We start from the raw sequence: 19,766 nt of genomic DNA, 5'->3' as shown, positions 1-19,766 counted from the left end.
AGAAGGAGAGATCAACTAGATTTGGCTTTCATAAATATGGCCTGCCTCTTAGAAAGTGTTCTACAGTTTATGTTACAAATTTGAAGGAAAGGTTTTCTCATTAACAATTGTCAGGTTACATTTTCAGCACAGAAGACTTAAGGATATTAGGGTAAGTTTCAAGCCCCCATTTTAGAGTTTTAGGCAAGCACTTTCATCAACTGATTGGAATGACACCACAGGTACCCAATATACTTATGGGACCATTTATGAATGTGCTTCTATTTAATCAATCCCTGAAGTAAAAAAAAAAAAAAAATCAAAGTACATTGACATATCCAATTACAAAATATATGTTTTAGAAGCTATTATAAATAGTAAATATGCAATTCCAATCTTTAAAAAATAAGACAAAAATGCATTTCTTTAAAATTTAATGACATTAAGGGAAACTTTTCCGATTTCTTTAGGTCAGTCTTCAAATCATAGATAATTTAGGCTGAAAAATCTTTTGTAGGTGGTTCAATCCCCTTCTCAACACAGGTCTCATTACTTCAGGTCGCTCGTGCTGTGTCCCGTTCAGTTGAACCCTCCAAAGATGGAGATTCTGCAAGTTCTGCTGAGTGCTGATTGCTGCAATGCATTGGTAAGAAAGCAATCCACAAAAACTTCCTCCACTTTTCTGAACACAATAGGAAATGTTCTACTTTCTATCAGAGGACGTTCTCACTGAACTTTCTGGGTTGAATATAATAGCTTTCAGGAACCAGGCAACAGAGCTTTGTATCTGGGGGATCTAACAGGTGTCTAGAGGTGTCTCCTCCATTTAGGCTTGCATGAGCCCACTGTGGAAGGGATTACTTAAGTCCCTCAGGATTCAAAAGTTAGCACAGTAAGTAAAATCTTTCCATTACTTTGTGATTTACAGCTGGTTTGTTCCCTTGTTTACAAAATTAGTTGTTTTTTTTACCAGTTAAATCTCTTGTAGACTTATTGGGGAGGTGACAAAAATCTGAGAATTGTCACTATCACCAGTATTTTAAAATGGTCCCTTAAAACGTGTGCAGTGATTTGACTTATATCTTTTAACAAATTCTGGAAGCTGGAACATCACTGCTAGAACTACTGGTAGCCCTTCTCAGTATGCAAATCCCCTGTGAGTTCACAGCCCCTGTGCAGACCTCTGCAGAACTGGGGAGCAGAGCTTTTGCCTCATCCCTCCTGACCTGTCCTGCCTCCTCCAGCTTCTATCCCTCTTCAATGCAGAGCTCAGGCCAGGAGAGCCAAGGAAGCAGTTGTGATTATTTTTGTGGCAAAGTGCTGCTTTCAGAAACATGCATCAAAGACACAGTTGATCCTTTCTATTTTGTTCCCAGTTACTCGCAGAAGAGAGCATCCAGACAAGTGCTGGGAGCCTCTTCTTCCACCTTCCTGGGATACCAGGGCAGCACCAGCTCAGATCTCCTGCCAGAAGTGAACATGGGGTGTTTTGTTTAAGCTGGGAAGCTGATAGTGTTGAACCCATCTATTTGAATAAACCAGCTGGCTGTCCTCTTGCCATCTCTGATGTAAATCTACATGGCATTGTGAAACTTTATTTATTTTAAGCTTGCAATATTTAGCAAAGCAAACCAAAAGGGTTCTTTCTAACCTCCACAGCATTTTTTCTACTGAGCTATTTGTTGGAAAGATATGTTCATGTATAATTAAATGTGGCTTGCTTAAACCTTTGCAGTTGGTAGCTTAATATATATTTTGTTGTGCTTTGAGTACAAAGGCTATATTATGCTTTTGTTGGCATCCTTGCTGGTTAGAATGCCAACTGCATAATAATGTTCTCTGCTCTATGTCAGAATTCAAGTGCCGAGGGCTCAACAGGTGGTGCTGGGATAAAGTTCTGGCAAATCAAATAGGTAATGTGGTTATTTCTTTTGTCAAATTATAATTGAAAACAGAGACAAGTAAAATGAAACTCACATTTTCCTAGTGCAAAAGAGAGACTAGAATTAAACTCAAATCAGTTTCCATGACAAATACACATTACTACTGGAGCTTGGTCTGCAAATAAACATGCAACACCTTAGTTTTGATGTAGAATGATTTTTTTCTCTGTAAATTTAAACCTTAAGCATCAGTGTTTAAACAGTAACAGAAGACCAGAGTCCTCCATGAATCTTCTGTCTTGCTTGTACATATTTAGCAGAAAATATGCTAAAAGCTTCAGAAAAACTTTGAAAATATTTAAATATGAAAAGTCAGAGAATTCGAGACAATCTGTAATACATAACCCAAATGTTTAACATAAGAGTTTCCTGCCGTATTGTTTTCTAATCATTGCTATATTCATGCTCCCAGAAGAAAATGATAAACACACTGGAAAGTCCAGTAAATGTGCTGAATGAGATGCTGCTCATTTTATGCTTGACTTGGATAATATTTATTAATCCTAAAATCATAAAAATGGGATAAAACTTTCTATAATAAAAATGCAACAAATCATATATTCATAGCTTGGTTTTCCAAAGTTGCACATAAAAAGGCCCATGCACTTCCAGGACTATCCACTTTGCTATTGTGGCTGATCTTTTTTACACCAAGATGTTTTTATTTTCCTCTGAGGACCTATCCAAATCTAATATAAGTAATCTTATGTACAGTTCCAATGATTATCATGGTTTTATTTAGTTTTCCATTCCTCCTCATTTAAAGACATTTCCCCTAAACTATACATTCCTCAACTCCAAGTTTTGTTTTGTCAGCTTTGAACCCTTCATTCACTGGAGCAGCTTCCTGGAGTGGCCTCCATTCCTTAGGCTGTCACAAACATCTTTATGTCCCTTTCAAGCTCTTATTTAACTCACGGTGCTGCCTTTGTCTGGGACCAGATGGTGCATCCTGTTCTTTCAGTAATTCATTCCATCAGTGATCAGGAACTAAGCAGCATGGAAAAGGGGTATCACATCAATCCAGAAACATTGGTATTTTCACCTTTTGCATACCATGGTGATTCTGGTTTAGTCCTAGCAGAATGTACATGTTTCTCTCCCTGGCTGTGGCTGTGCCACTGAGTGCCAGGGCTGTGGTCAGGGGATGGGACACACCTCACAGAGCATGGCTGTCACCTGATTATCAAGAGTTTTCTAAAGCCTTCTGAGTTTACATTCTTGTAGAGAACTTTCCCACACAACTTTCTGTAAACAACCTATTGTTTTGCATTCTTTCATAGAGGCGGAGAAATTTGATGTACAGGTAGTTTGTCCAGTGTCGTTGGAGAGGTGGCACGTTCACCCTCCAATCCACTGGCATCTTTTGAGAACTATAAAAGATTGGAGTCAGAGAAAATAAATTAGTCTCTTCATCGTGACCAAAGCTGTGGTGCGTAGTTTTTCCTTGTGTCATCTGGTGACACATGGCCTCAGAAACTCCTGAATATGGCATCAGAAATTGCTGGATGTGACAGATCATAGGGTAAGAAGCTGACAAATGTACACGTGGTGCTGTGAGGAATTCCCAGGTGGTTAAGGAGGAGTTTTGTGAGAAACAGCTGAATTACAGAGAAAGGTAGGGCTCTGTGTTTGGGTTGTTTTGGGATTTGGGATAGTACAAGGCCAACAGTGCTGGAAAACTCTATCAGCTTACCCATATACAGCTGTGATCACCTTGTTTTGGTATCAACAATACCAAAATTAAAATTCAACACCTACAGAAGTTGAAAATGGAAAAGAGAGTAACTGGATTCATAGAGAAATAATAAATCCATGACTCTTTTATCTGTTGCCTTTTGCTGGTCATCAGTTTAATTTCTTCACACTTTTCAGTATGAAGATACGTGGTAACAAGAAGATATTTACTGAGAATAAAGATCCCAGTTGACACTCTTCACAATCCCACACTTGGACTGACCCTGTTCCAGCTTGGTTAACCCAGGAAAGCTGCACCCAGTTGTCTTAGGAGTTAATCTGTAGCTTTGCTGCAAGGGACTGGCTCAGAAGGTAAAAATTATATTACAGCCAATGTATTATTAAGTTCTTTACCCCTTTAAAAATCCTTTTCCTGCACTACTGCATTTCTGACCTGAGACATACCATAAGGACAGATCCCCAGGCTATGATTCTTCATAAATGTTCAATAGATAAAAAATAGTCTTCTGGCTTTACTTTTATTTTTTCTTTTAAATAACCATCTTGAATATTTATCTTATTGATCAGATAGCTTTTTTGAAAAGAAACAGCTGAGAAGCAGATAATATGCCCTTTTCATTGACAAAAGATTTATGTCTTGCCTGGAAGGACTTGATACTTCAAGGGTTCACAGCACACGTAGTCACACACAAGTAGCACATAGTCCAGTGCTTATCCAGGGGAACCAAGACTGCTGCTCCCACACTTCTTCTGTGTGAAACTAAATCAGCCACACTGAAATTGGCATAGATTTAAAAACACAGTAAGAATTCTATCAAGAAGGGGAGAGAGAGGCTCAGAAGCATTTTGAATCAATGAATACTGTGCAGAAATAAGTAGGGTGTGCATGAACGCTTCTGGTGACCTTCTGTAGGAGCCATCTGTGTGCTTGCCAGGCACCCCCTCCCCACAGGAACGGGTGAGGAGTTCAGTCACAGGGCTGAGCGCCCTTTCCCCACAGCTGGCACAACCACTGCAGTTTGGCTCTAGCATTTGTATCATTGAATTCTGTGCTGAGCCACAAAGAGAAGGGAAAGAGAATGAATCGTGTTCTTAGGTGCCTCTTTGCCATGGACTGCATGGCAGTCAGTATCACTGGCTGCTCAGAGAAAAGCAGAATTATCTGAATTTCAGCACAACTTTTTAATCAATGTATTAAAAAAAACCTAAATAAACCACTAACAGTTTTTTTTTTTTTTTCCTTTAAGCAGGGGTTGTGAAAGGTAGACTAAAATAGTAAAAATCTGCTTTTCCCAGGAGATCCTTCATTTTCTCCAAGGATAATTTGACAGTTTCCACCAGCTTTGACACAGCTCAAATGAAGCAGAAGGAATAAATGTCTTTTAGTGTGTGGTGCTTGTACTCAGATGAGCTTTCATGGGAGGCCAGAAGAAGGGCAAGGGATTGGGTGTACCTTCATTTCCTGAAGTGAGCAGGTAAACCTGTGGGTTTTCCCATTCCCTGCCTCTCATCCTCCTGCCAGTCCAGACAGGTCAACCCATGGAAGTGCTACTGATGGCAGCATAAATTGAATATTGGAAAGCACAGGCAGAATTTGCCCCAGAGGAAATTAATCAGGAATTGGCTTAAAAAAAATCTCCTATCTAATATAAATAATGCTAATATCTTCAGAAGTATTACTGTTGTTCTGCAACTGAGAAAACAAAAAAAACTGAATAGCCAGGAAATTCATTTTCTTACATGCTGGAAAGCCTAGAGGTTAATGCACACAATGAGATGGCCACAGACCTGGGGTTCATTTCTTCTTTAGACAATATTCTGCATTGCACCAGGCAAGTCACCATGTTTCTTTTTCAATAATTTCATCCATAAAATGAGAATGAACCTACATGACTCCCATTCCAGTGAGGATGGTAGGGCTCATCTGACTTGGTTATGAAATGAGACTGCTCAGATAGAAACAAGCTCCTGAAATTCAAATTATTCATATTACTCCATGCTGTTCCATTACAGCAAAATGGCAGATTCTTCTGTGGTACTTAAGAACAGAGAAATAGCAATTTTTTCTGGTTTTTCTTTACATTGTTACAAATTTGAATAGGATCTACATTTTGCCCTTTCACATACAGCATTTGATTAATTGTCATGTAATATCTGTTTTATATTGATCTCTTAGAAAGAGTCTATATTATGTTTAATTTTTTTTTTAAAAGAACAAAAAGGTTTTTTTCTGTGTAGCTGTTTGCTGTTCTGAGAGCACATAATGAAACAGATATTTGGAGAAATATGGGAGCAGGGGCTTAGTATGTGTATATGTGTATGAAAAATGTTTAAACCTGCAACCAGATTTCAAATTTTTCTTGTGTTTTCATACAAAAAATGTAAATATTTATACTGAAAATAACATCTGTGATATTAAAAAATAGGAGGGTAAAAAAAAAAATCCTCCAGAACAGGAATATGTTAGGCATTATTTCTCTTCTCTCCCAGCACTCTTACAGCCCAGAAATAAATACTTATATTTTCATCTCTGTTCGATGTAACAGATTTTAGCGACTCAAATCCCTTTTTCCATTAGTGTGAGTTAAGCTGCTCAGGCTTTGTCCATGGATGTTGCCCTACTTTTGTCACTCTCTTTGAGCCTTCAGTTCAGTTCCCCTGCTCTGGACTGCCAGGTAGGTGAACCTCACAGGGCTCTGGCTGGCTGGAGCATCACTCCCAGGCTAAAGCAACACCTGCTGTGCCTCTCCAAACTGTGGCACATTTAACACTTCCTTTCCCCTCCAGGTCAGGACAACTTTTGGGATCACAGCCCTGGCAAGGGCTGCTGAGTGCAGCCAGCCCAGGCCAGCAGTGCCCCATTGCTGGCGCTGGCAGGGCTCCCAGCACATCTGCCCCTGTTACTCAGGTCCAAAGATTAGCAGGGGAAGAGGCTGGGAACCACTCTGGGCTTAGACCTGTGTGCATCCTGCCAGCCCAGCCCTGCACAGAGCTTCCCCTTTTCTTCTTGTTGTTCTTGGGTATGTGCATGGGGCATGGTGCTTTTTGAATACCTCTTCACTTGTCCCTCTGAACCATCCTCTCTGTTGTCCTTTCAACTATTTCATCTTAGTTTCTTTTTACCACAAGTAGTCTAAGGACAGAGGACTTGATCCTTATCATTATGCAACATAAAATGGCAATGCTTATCCTGAAGTGTCTGCTTTCCAGTGACAGTCACAGTGACAGACATTGCCTTGTACCACATGCCTAAATTTCAAAATGTTGCAAGAGAAGAGCTTGATACCTTACTGAAATCTATTTCGGCCTTTTTTATGCTTTTATTATGATTAATGGATGAAACACAACCATTTGTACTGCATTTATTATCACAAACAATATTGAAAGTAATTTGACCCCTACAGTACTTTCTTTTTTTAATACTATACAGTGGCAAAAAGGCTATGAAATGCTGTGCAGAGATCTTTATCTTAGTTGAACTGGTTGAAATACAGACAATGGAAATTCTCTGGGTTGACACTGGTATAATAGGAAGCAGCATATGACCTGCTTTTCTGAGCAATGTGCTGTCACCACAAACTACATCCCCATACATACCCAACATATAAAAAGTTTATTTGTCAGCCTGCTCCTGTGAGCTCTTTATTTATGGCTACTTTATCATCTGAAATAAGCCATGTTTTTCATTATTAGAAACATAACACTCTGGCAAAATCTGAAGTTGTATAGGAGAATGTGAATGCTTTTATTATGAAGTCATTTTGCTGTAAGCACTGGAGAAATCAGATAATGCCACACTGTGTTATTCAACTAGCAGGTCAAGTGTGATAGAACAGCATGGAGTTCAGAAAACCTGTCCTGGCACGGTGTGGTTCACCAAAGGACTAAATTACTGGTTCTCCCAGGACTTGAAAAGTTGGGAACTCAAGGTAACATTTTTGTCTGCAGCTTCTTCAGCCGCAGACTGTGCACTTGTGCACAGCCCTTCTCTGGCCATGGGCTGTCCCTTGGAGGGTTCTCTCACAGCTGCCAGAGGAGAGGATAATATTGTGTGCCATTTACTACAGTGTGTACGAACCATTTAGCTCTTCAGAGATGCTCTAAGAGCTCCCCTGAGGAGTCAGAGCTGAGGTAAGACACTGACTGACATACCTGAATGCCAGTACCTCTTACTGGTCACATACATTCAGCAGAGCTAAGCTGCCAACTTTCTAAATGTAAGGAAAAACATTATGTCCTGACATTGTCATTCTCAAATTCAAATCCTCACAGGTGGATAAAGTAAAAAAATACCAGTCTTGGCAGCAATTTACCTTAAAATGGCAAAGTTAATTAAAAAAAAAAAGCACAGCTAGCACAATCCATGTAGAGTCTGCTTAAAGGTACAATAAAGGTCCAGTTTAAATGTATACAATTAAATAGTCTTTTCAAATATCAAACATAGTTACCATGTCTAAAGAGCAGAGACACGGTTATCAGGAGAAAAAAGCCATCCTTCAAAAAGTAAGTCCTATTCTGTGGAGAAAAGTAGATAAGAGGCTTGACTTGGAGAAGTTAACTGAAACCACTGTAAATAGGCCCACAACAGTTTGAAGAGTGACTTGCTAAACATACAAACCTAATAACTGCATTCACTTACCTCAGGCTAGAAGGTGATTGGTAAACTGATGGTGCCAACATATGACAGAGGTACAAAAGGAGCAGTTCTGGAAGAGAAAGCTATTGCAGGAAACCTGAATAGGTTATTTGCATCAATAATCAGTAAGGGTGGACAGTGAGGTTCCTATATGAGACCAGAAGTATCTCCAGGACTGCATCAGACCAAAGTGTCAAAAAAATATTACACTTGGAACAGAGGGGATTCCCTCAAATATGAAATACCCAGTACTAGCTCAGTATAATCAATTAGTTGCACTGACCTCACTACCACAGGCAAGGAAAAAGAAGATGAAAATATGTGAGAAAGGCTCAGAGGTGACCCTGTGACCTTGGGACCAGTAAACCAGAAGTGCTGCAGCAAACAAACTGCTAGAAGTTATAAAAAGAATCAAATCAATGTGGGGAGAAATATGTCCCTCAAAGAGGGGTTGACCTGACTGTTGTAGAAGAAATCATGTCCCCAAACCTGCTAGAGATCCCCATGAAGGGATCAGCATGTTCATTTTTATGAGGAAACCCCAGCAGCCCAGTTCAGTGTGCACCCTCCAAAGCACAACTGTGTCTTGCCTGCCCTATTAAATGACCCAGCTGTGTTAGAGCCATCAAAACCTACTGCACCTATAACTAATATTACAGAACTTTGCTTTCTTGTTGGATGGTACAGAATTCTCTGTATTTCTGATTCTTTTGAAAGCTGCAAGCCAAACCTCATAAGTATCAATTAGACAGTGAAAAGGTACTGCTGGAGTTGCCTATGGATTCTAACGTAATGAAAAATTGCTTGCACGCTGTAGAGAGACATAACAGAATGTAATTGCCATTGTTCATCCTTTGGAATTTGGTCTGAGTCTGAGCTTGTTAATCAGCAGTTCGTCTTGCTTGTACTTGCGAGCGCTCGGCGCCAAGAGTGAATTTCCTCTCTGCTTTTGCACTGGAAGCTTTGCCAAAGGTCTTTTGTTCACGATGTCAGTCAGCTGTGCTCTTGCCTTAATTGTGCCAGTAACTCACGTCTGGAGATTATTCATTCTGCTCTGGTGCAACAAGCAGCGTGTCAGCCTGGAGCTGGTGGAGACACTGGAGCTTGTGTACACCCAGTTCAGGTCTGGGGACACCAAATGTTATTCTGGACCTTTTTTCAAGTGCCCTGCAGCCCTGAACAAGGGGATTTTGAAGGTGTGCTAAGACTGTAAAAAGGCTAATTTCTTGATACAAAGTAGCAGGTTTACAACCACTCATGTTGTCTGAGTGCTCCTGCTGTGCAAGATTTGATCTCATTGTGAGGTTTGTTCAAAGAGGTTTGTTTGAGATCTTTACCAAGAAACTATAAAATTACTGTCAGGGAAATTATTTTGAATAATATCTACTACAAAACAGTAATTATGGCAAAACTAATGGCAACTTCTAACACGAGTATTTTATCTTGGTGTGTCTGACTAGACTACAGTTGTACATAACTTTGCAAAACCAATTTCATATCATGGGCTAATTCTTTTAAAGAAAAGATCAGCTGAAAGTTATCAGATATTCTTGGCCAGATTGACTATCTTGTTTTACTCACTTTCTCAGAAAAATAATAGAAAAAGCATGAAAGAAAACTCAGTTAAGGCAAAATTCAGAGAATTTAAGAGAAAAAAATTAAACCATAAAATCACAGAATGGTCTGGGTTGGAAAGTACCCTAAAGGGACATCTTCAGTTTTATCAGGCTGCTCTGAGTTCTGTCCATCCTGGCTTTGAATGGACCCAGATCTCCAAGGATGCGTTTGAAATACTGCTCCATCCTCCCATGTTCGTCCAGCTCAATGCAAAATCCTGCAAATGAAAAAAATAAATAAGAGATCCCAAAAAAAAATATAGACACAGGCTGATGCTTTCATCTCCTAAAGGATTTTGATGTCCTGTCCCAATAAAGGTTTAAAGCCAAGATAAGGTTGTTTTCATTAGCTGTTTAAAGTTTGGATGAAAACATTGTGGTACTTCATTTTTCTTGAGCCTTTTTTCCCTTTCCTTTTTTTTTCTATTTTTTTTTCCCACAAAGCTACTTCTGAAATAGTTTTTTGTTGGCATAAACGCTGTTCCAACTTCTATCCTTGATAAAAACTACAATAACTAAGAGGCAAACCTTACAAAGTAGCTCATGAGTAAATGGAATTTAATGGGGTCAATTATCCCCACATGCTTGTGTGCAGGTTTCATTAATATTAATAAGTTGTAGACATGCTATTGAGCTGAAGAATAGGCTGTCACTGGCCTCTACACGCTGTTTTGTGTGTGCTGATTTAGGATTATTCAAGAGAACACATTCATTTCCAAATGTCTAACATGTCAGTGGCAGAAAACCCCACATTTGCCCATAATACCTGCAAGATACAGAAAGATTGAAAAAACAGGTTAAACGACTGAAACAGCGCAGATTCAGTTTGTGCTTTTTCCATAATGCAGAATCACATTACATGCATGTCTCGCCATAAATATTTAATGAAGTGGAAATGAATATGTAGCAGGCTAGGTTCTTCCCTCTAAGGGTTAAATTCCATTTCTGCAAATTGGTTTGTGCCCTATTTCTGTTCCTGTGTCTCTGTGCATCTAGACATTTTCTTGGCATCTCTAACTCTTCTGAGGTTTCAGGAGATCTTTGGAGAATTGCTAGTAATTGACCTGTTTGGATTGCCCATGACTGGCATTTGCTAAAAGATAATACAGTCCCTGCATTTTTTTGTTAAGTGCTGGTTGTGTTATTAACTTGTGGCCAAACCAGAAGAAAAGCTCAGGAGACATCATTTTCCCTCAGACAACTTCATTTGGTTCTTACGGTAATCTCCATTAAAATGAAGCACTTTGGTCTCAGCTGAGGGGCGTCACATATTCCTTAACTTGTCAGCTGTGTTTGGCCAGTAATGAATACACCCACTTTGCTTTGGTTTTTTTAAGATATTACTGTACACTAAGGGTAAACAATCAACATCACATCAAAGTCAGATGATTTAACCTTCTGCCACTTCTCTAACCACTAAAGAGTTCCTGCCAGGGCTAGCTGGGTATTGGAACATGTGTAAATGTTTTCTGTGAAAACAGAATTACCAAGTGGAGGAAATCTGATGTTTTCTCCTTAGAAAACAGGAATAATTAATAAGATTAGATCTACCATATCCCAAAGGAGTCTGAATGAACCCTATTTGTTTTATTTTTATCATGTAACAGGAACAAATCTTGCGCCCAGTTACAATAGCATAGTTCTGGAGGAACCTCCTTCAAGTTTAGTTCTGCCATAATTTAAACTGGTACTGTCTCAGTGTAACACATCTGCTTTCAGCAAAATTCTTCATCTCTAGCACCATCTTTAATAGCCAAGAAGAAAATGAAAAATAGAGTCTGGAAACAATGAATTAACACTAGCCAGATAAGCATAGGGAATCTACTTTGTGTAACACAAGAATTAAGTACTGCTGATCTTTGCAAGTAGCAATGACAACTCAAATACAATGCCTTGGGGCCTGCAATAACCTGGAGGCTAATTAACTGCAGAAAGGGCTTTTTATATTACACTTTGTCTTAAATAAATTCAGCACAAATCCATAGAGACCAATAAGCATTTTTAGGCAGTCTAGCTAAATTTTACCCCAAAAGTGATCAAGCTACATAGCATTCTGGCTTGTGAAATGTCTGATTAATGTATTGTACTCCAATAATTCAGGTGCTTAAGATGAAAATAAGAGCAAATAAGAGATGGAGATAGAGGAAGTATTCTGTTAGTATGATGTTCATGATATTTTATCTCTTTAAACATAGTACTAAATAGAAATATATAGAAAATTTACTTCAGGGGTTTTAAATACTGCCCTAAAATGTGTCATCATTTTAAAACCAGAAGCTGATGTGATCAAGTGAGTGAAAAAAGAAGAGAGGAGGCACAGCTTAATTTCAAGGCTCATCCAAGTTCCCCCACTGTCTCACTGTCTCCCAGTTACCCCCAGAGAAAGATTCCAGCAGGATACAAGCACAGTGCTGCAAGGCCAAGGCTGGGCACAGCAGGGATATCAGCAGGGATCCTCTGGGGGGAAAATAAAGTCCTGCTTTTTTCATAAAACTTCTGATCACAATCAACAACTGGGGTGCCTCCAGATTTATGTGCAGTAAATATAGCATCAACTAAGCCACTTAAAAATACACACTAGGAGTAATTTATTTCTGTTTGGGTCTCAAGGAAATATTCCTCTTCTCTTTGTAGATGTCTTTGTCTTGTTCTCATCCTCTCCCACACACACTCAAGAAGACTAGAAGCAGAAACAAGTTAGAAACCATATCTAATTTCCATACTTGGCTTAAAAATAAGACATTGCTCATTTTTTATTTCCAAGCTAGCAGGTATGTGAGTCAGAACTGGTGAGCTAAGTTTTAAGTCATTATAAGTGAACTAGGTATTCTTTTTGAACATTTCTCATACAGTTATAATACACTGAACACAGCAAGAAGTGGAAGCAAGTAGAATCTGGCTTGAATCTTTATAGAACCTTCAGGTTAAAGAAGTTTCCCAGTACTTCTCTCCATTAAAACAGTAAAATTCCTTAAAAGAAAATCTGACTCCTTCCAGAGGAGGTGTCAGGTATGTTCACTACTATCTGATGCAGTCTGTGTCTTGAGAGATCTGAAATATCAATAGGAACACTCAAGCACACCAGCATAACCTTTGCAAGACAGAGCAAGATAAAGAAAACCATATTATCTGATGTCCTTATCCCAAATTTGAAAGAAAAGGAGTAGACACTGGTGGAGTTCACAAAATTATAAAATTAAGTAAGCCTGTCCCTCACATATAATCTTTCACAGAGACACTGGCACTCCCTTTTGGAAAAAAGAAACTTAGCCACCAATACAAGTATGCATTTAGGACCTTCATAGAATAACTGCAGAAATTTATGCTGAGAGTAGTTCAGAGAACCCTTATCTCTCCTCAAGTTACAACCCCACTAATAAACAACTTGTCAACCTGCCTCAGGAGGGCTTTACCCACGAATTAACACATGAGCTGTTTGCCATCAGCCAGCCTCAGCAGCTCACAGATGGAGGCAGGCTGCTTTAGCCCTTCATTCTCCTAGGATTTCTGAGATATTATGGCTGAGGCAAAGTTGTCATGTTTTAATTGCCATACAGTACCAGGAAAGTAACAAGGATTTACACCTAGCTCCCCTTTTTAACTATTGGTGCTTGGGGTTTTTTTTAACATTTGTAGAAGTTTCTCAGAGTCAGGGTTAAGATAAATGCACTGCTCCCTGGAATTGCTGTGTTATGCACTGTTTGCACTGTTGCTCTGTCTTGACAGAGAGGTCATCATGGCATCTGCCTGCTGACAGCATCCTGCATGTCACCTCTGGCAAGGTTTTGGCTGAGGCTGCTGGACAAAAAACCAACAGATAAAAACCATGATTCCAAAGTTTCGTTGTTTTTAGGTTTTTGTTTTTTTTAAAGAAGACCTGAATCTCATGAATAAAATTATGGCTTTGCAAAAAAAAAAAAAATAAAAATAAAAAGGAGGAGAGTTTCTCCTGTAGTCAAGAACCTTCCTTAAGGAGATCCAGACAGATTTACATTTTCTAAAAGCACAAGACTTTGGGTTTTTTCCATTTAAATCATCAACTCCTGCATAAATTACATTTGTAAGACCCATTGGCTCCAATCAAAGGGTATTTAAGAGTCTGTCTGGCTGAGTTATGAAAGGACCAGGTAAGAGGAAGTGGAAAAAAAGGCAAGCTATAGGATATCCATTAGTAAGATGACTAATATTACTACATATCTGATTTGCCATTTCTTTGGTTTCTTTCATGGAGATTTAAAGATAATTGTAGCAAGCATTCAGGAAGAAAAACGAAAAGAAAGACAAATCCTGCAAAAAGAAGTCATATTTACAAATGCTCAATATTTCTTCTGGATTATTGTAAATGATTTATGAGGTGCTTTTCAATATTAAAGTTCTTCATTAGTTCATTGGACACATGGTCAAGATTAGTAATGAACTAATTGTCATAGAAAAGAATTTATGGCTTACAGTCTCCAAAAAATCAGTAGTTTGGCTTCTGTGGGTAAAAATGAGGTAATGTAACAAAGTCCTGACTATGAGGAAATAGTTTTTTAAATCACAGACAAATAAGATTAATGCTACATCCTATGCTGTGCTGAAAGGGATATCTTGCATGGTTAAAAATATATTTAAAAACTGTCTAATTTCCTTGGGTTTTCCTGTTTTACCTTTTTTTTTTTTTTTACATAAATGTTTCCTGTTCCAATAATGTAACTTTTTCCTTGTCACATAGCTTGAATTTTCCTCAGCTTCAGTTATGAAAATAAATTAGTTGAATTCTCTTTTCTAAAAGCCAACTTCTCATTGAGATTTCCACTCAGCTAGCAGTAACACTAAACTCAGGGCTGGAAATCAGGACATTGAGGACAATATTGTATAGGTTTTTTTCTTCTAATTGATGGAAATATTTCTAGTGCTTTTGTTTCTCAAAATCTTGGTAAATTTTGTCCTTGAATTGATCTGGCAAATTGGTTCAAAATGAACTTGTAGGAAAACAGGAGCTCTTTCAGGGCAATGTTTCATTTCAATACATTTTCTCATCATTTTGCTGGTTTGGACAAATGCCATCATTTAAGGCAGTTAATAACAGATCTGTAGGCAAGGCAGATGGATCTGTGTAAAGCAAGAACTCCCTCACTGGTTGCTGTACCTCTTCTTCAGCTTTTGAAAAACTTTTACAGCAAGTTTCAGCCCAAAATCCAAATCCAAAGCAAATACCAAAAGGTTTAATTAATCTCTTTGGCTTGCTTTGTATGTGTGTTCTGTTTTAAGCTGGTTGTTTTCCATCTGGTCACAAACACCAGGCCCTTTTTCAAGTTGTGAACATTGGGAAATCTGCAGAAATTAAAACTGTATATCCAATTTGAATTTTTCATATTTTTTATCTGCAATTCCAGGTCCAGAAGGTTTAAATAGCCTCATGAAAGCATGAGGACCCCAGCTTTTTTCTGTGATTCACGCAGTTTGGACATCAGAGAGCACCTAAGTAAGAGGTTCAGACAGAAGATACTAATGGATAAACTGTTATAAATGAGACTTCACAGTGACATATTGGAGAATCATATGTTGTAAATTGGAAAGAGTAGGAGGGGATTCAGCACATGGCAGAAAAATGCATGCTTATGTGAAGAGACGCTCCAAAGCTTTTCAAGTTAGTTTTGCTTTATCTGTATATGCCAAGAAACACCAGGCCAGGCAATCTACACTTACTAATTTTCACCCTATTAAAGAAAAGAGAAGGAGAGGGAAAAGGGCAGTACTGTTTTCTTTGGCAGCCTGTAGCACTGTAGGAAACGTTTTTATACAGATGTAAGATGCTATTCATGAATAACTGTTTCAATTTTAACAGAAGGAGCTACTGGGGTAACCTCCTGCTAGAGCTTTCCTGTTCCATCTCAGACATGAGGCAGTTGTGCTGTGCCACAGCCAGGCTGCAGCCAGGGTGACACTGGCTCTCAAACACATTCCTCTTCTGCTCGTTTCCTGCTTGCTTCCAGAGCACTTCTGCCTAATGTCACCAGTTTTTTGTAACCAGAGCCATCTTTTTTGGTTACTTAAAGGAGAATTTCATCCCCAAAGCCCCACACTGATGTCCTCTGTACCTCCACAGCTGTCACGCCACCAGCTCCACTTCAGGGCAGTGACTACTGATGCAACAAGCAGGCAATTCCTACACCCCCACAAAGTGACCAGGTGACCCAAAAAGGCCTCTTGACTATTTCACCTTATGGCAAATTCAGAGACTCTGATCCTCTGTCATGTTCACAAGACCTAACTACTTCCCCATAACTGTCACAACCGGTTTCTTTAGCATTTGGAGAAAATTAAACTAAATGCAACATGCCAACATCAAATACTCAAAAGACAACTTTTAATTTAATTACTGTAGACATAGAAAAAGGAGTTCTTTAAGGAAGTCTGTCAACTAAGAGCTATATATAACTCTTAAGGAATTCCTTAGTGATTTTCCTAAACAGATTTCCTTCAAAATACACTTGTGTGCTGCACAAGGTAGAACTATTGTAAAATCGAAGAGGTATTTTTCAGAAGTCTGATCTGACATGTGATGATACCAGAGCAGATAGTTAATACACATCCCTTAGTTTGTCATATTGATCTGAGAAACATGACTGGGCATTGAGAGCCCATTTTTGTATCTGCTGAGAAAAGGGCTAGGATGAAGTGTTAACTGCTGGAGTTAAAGCTCTTTCAATGATTTCAGTAAGCATTTTTCCAGATCCAAAGCCTTTCTATTAAGTTCAGTGCTCTTTCAGTCAGGGCTGTGATATTCATTGAAGCCAAAGAACAGCAAAGCTTGCCTGATCTTTTTGAGACTCTAGTTTCAGTTAAATAACCCAGTGGACCCTTCTCTGAATTAGCATTGCAGAATATGTGCCAGCAGAGAGGGGACTACTCAGCTGAGAGTTATCTGAGAGTGCTCCAGAGCAAGGAACCCAACAGACCATGCAAGCTGCATGCAGCCCCTACTTTTGAGCTATTACAAAGTAAAACAACTTTCCAATCTTTCATTTCTTTCCAGACTTGGATCAATTTATTTCTTCTTAGATTTAAATTCCCATTATTTATTTCTGAGTTTCTACATTAAAATGAACAAAACACTACCTGATTTAATGCTTAATTTTTTAATGACTGGCATTACTTTTATTGGATGACAACTCCAATCTGCACTTCTGTGAGCATTAGCAGAGGATCTGGGAAGAGACATTCAGAGGGATGAATTCAGAGGTGGTAGTGTAACATAAACTGAGGAAAAGGAGCCACACAGACTCTGTGTTAAGGTAAACCATAAAAAGAAGGAGCAGAAGAGGAAAAATAGTTAAATGAATGGTATGTAACACCTAATCTAAAGCACAATTTATCTTTCCTTCAGCACACACAAAACTTTTGCTAGTTTCTTTTTACAGTTACTGAATACTCACATTATCTGAAGTTAAAATTTCCTGTAAAAGGCTTTAAAACCTTACTAAGATCTTAAAAATAGGCTTCATAACAAAAATAGTTAATAATTTGCAGCCTACACCAACTCTTACACTCCTACTACATTCATCACATTTTCTGCCATGAAGAATATCATGAATGTATGTCAGCCACAGAAATACATTTGATGTACTTATACCAGAATAACAGTGCAACAGTGCTTAATTACCTTCTTACTACTTTGGCTGTATTTCCCATACATGGGTATGTTTGCTCAGCAAGTCAGCTTCTGAAACACGAATAAATTTACTCATTTCTACAGCTGTGAAAAGATTTCTGAAAAATGGAAAATTTCAATAGCTCCTTCATTCAATCGCTTACTTAAAAAAAAAAAAAAAAAAAAAAAACCTCAGGATTAAAGAAATCCAGGGAAAGAGAAAAGATTAACCTAGAAAAGGCAAACCAGCAAGTAAATAAGTCTGAGCTTCATTGTCACTTCTCACTTCAACAGAGGATTCCTACAAGGGCCTGGCCACAGTGCTTGAGCTCTCACAGGTAGGACAGGGGTCAGCACGGGTCCCCAGTGTGCACAGCAGCCCCTGTGCCATTAGTCAGGGCCACGGTGCAGTGGTTCCAAGGAGGAGGAACATGCAGTCTGGCACAGAACCGCATTTTTCTCTCTGCTTTCTTGCAGTTACCACACGGAGCGCAGGAGTCAGAGCTGCCATGGCACCTTAATGGAAATAAACGACTCCGCAGAGCCGGCAGCGGGAGGTGGGAGTGGGAAGCATCCTCATCCCAGCCCCAGCGGCCGCGTAAATCTGTCCCTGTCAGGAGAGCTCCGGGAGGTGCTCGGCACCCGCCGCTCCCCGGGAGTCAGTGAGAGTTCAGGTGCTTACTGTGTCATCAGGCCTGACCTTCAGATGCGACACGGCCAGCACGTTTGTTTTCCCACAGCAGTGATTGCTTCAGTCAATTATTATTGCCCATCCTGGAGTGCAAACACATAAGGACTTGATTTACAGTGCAAAATATACATCCTGAATTTACTTCCTCTTTTGTTTTTGGTCTGCCATAGCATCTCCAGCTTAAAGGGATGACAGCAAATTACTTCATAGGTAAATATATCTACATATGAGGAAGGATAAATGTCAGTCATTCAGGGCATCCTGAGATGAACGCTCCATTATAGCGTTGGATGTGTTGCATCAGACGTGACAATGTATTTATATTTATATTTTGTTTTAAAACTACTCTTTTTTTCTCCTCCTACCTGAAAAAAAACATTAACAAATTTGTTGATTTGGCAATCTAACCATTAAATCCAGTTTAGTTCAGATTTAAGATTGTACATTCAGTTCTTTAAGCAATGTTTAGGTATTACCAATATACTGAAAGATAGATGAGACAGCCTCATGGTAATACAGCTTTTAACCTTTCCTCTCCTCTACCATGACGGGGGAGAATTACAGTAAATGATGGTTACCTTGTCTGCAGTATGGACAATTGATTTGACCTCACTGCATCTGATGCTCTAATGGACTTCGTGGCTGAATCCCTGGAGATATAAAATATGTCCAAGTGAATTGGGGCAGGTTAAAGAACGGACCTGCTTTTCATGGCTGGCTCAAGCTGTAATAGATCTCCTGGTTGTTCTGAGAAGAAGATTAAAAATGATCAATATCCAAATCATTAAAAGAAAAGTGGTGGCTTCTGTAAATCTACCTTAGCTATATTTTTTTCCCTGCTGAATGTTGTGGGGGGAGTCTTTGTTGGCGACATGAGTTTCTATAATAAATGTTTGCTTCTGTTCACTTTCTTGTAGCATGGTCCCTGTTATATTAAGAATCAGACACTCAGGTGGCCTGAATCGGCACTGCTTTCCTAAGTCATGCTTGTTTACACCATGAGGAATCTGGTCTTATGATTAGTTAATATAGATAAAATGCCAATACTATTATATTTCGTGGACCAGCAAATAAAGCCAAGAAGAGATTTCAGAGAATGATGGCAACTATGATAAGTGAATGTCCTTATAGCTCTGCTAACCACAAATAAAAGGCCAAAAATAAAGGTCTCGTTTAGGGAGAGGAAAACAAAAAGATTTGCCTTGGCTGCCCTGAGCCCTTCATTTGGCAAAGTGTAATTCAACATCTTGTTTATCCCTGGCTACCCTCTCTCTTAACAAGTATGTTTGTGCTCTTTTCCCAGCAGCCTTACGGGAGCTTGTAACATCCCCCAACTCAGAGACCTTCCTCTCTGCTCACAACGTGCCAGGCAACTTTAGTGGGATTACATACACCTACATTTCCTTCACTTCCTGGAAAAGCCAAGCCTTAAAGAAGACAGCTGTACAATAGTTCCATAGCTGGCACACATACATTAGATAATTATTTACTACACTTGGAATCCAAGAGAGCCCCAATCTTTAATCAGTAAAGTCTGACACTGTTGGGATCTGATATTTCTATTTTT

At 39.0% G+C, this 19,766-nt stretch overlaps 2 long non-coding RNA genes across 2 annotated transcripts in view; one reads left to right on the top strand and one right to left on the bottom strand.

Annotated features, from left to right (window-relative positions):
* Positions 1-457: 457 nt before the first annotated feature.
* Positions 458-18,112, top strand: LOC128792099 (uncharacterized). The gene is made up of 3 exons (XR_008432307.1): positions 458-625; positions 3,798-3,971; positions 17,986-18,112. It is a non-coding gene; the product is annotated as an uncharacterized LOC128792099 (long non-coding RNA).
* LOC128792097 (uncharacterized) overlaps positions 6,983-19,766 on the bottom strand; it is a 95,251-nt gene continuing 82,467 nt past the window's right edge. The window contains exon 4 of the long non-coding RNA XR_008432304.1: positions 6,983-10,090. This is a non-coding gene — a long non-coding RNA (uncharacterized LOC128792097). The remainder of the gene's footprint in view (positions 10,091-19,766) is intronic.

Source organism: Vidua chalybeata, chromosome 9, assembly GCF_026979565.1.
Source record: "Vidua chalybeata isolate OUT-0048 chromosome 9, bVidCha1 merged haplotype, whole genome shotgun sequence".
In the NCBI taxonomy this organism is placed as follows: domain Eukaryota; kingdom Metazoa; phylum Chordata; class Aves; order Passeriformes; family Viduidae; genus Vidua; species Vidua chalybeata.
The sequence above is the reverse complement of the archived record's forward strand: the minus strand, read 5'-3'. Positions and strand labels throughout refer to the sequence as shown.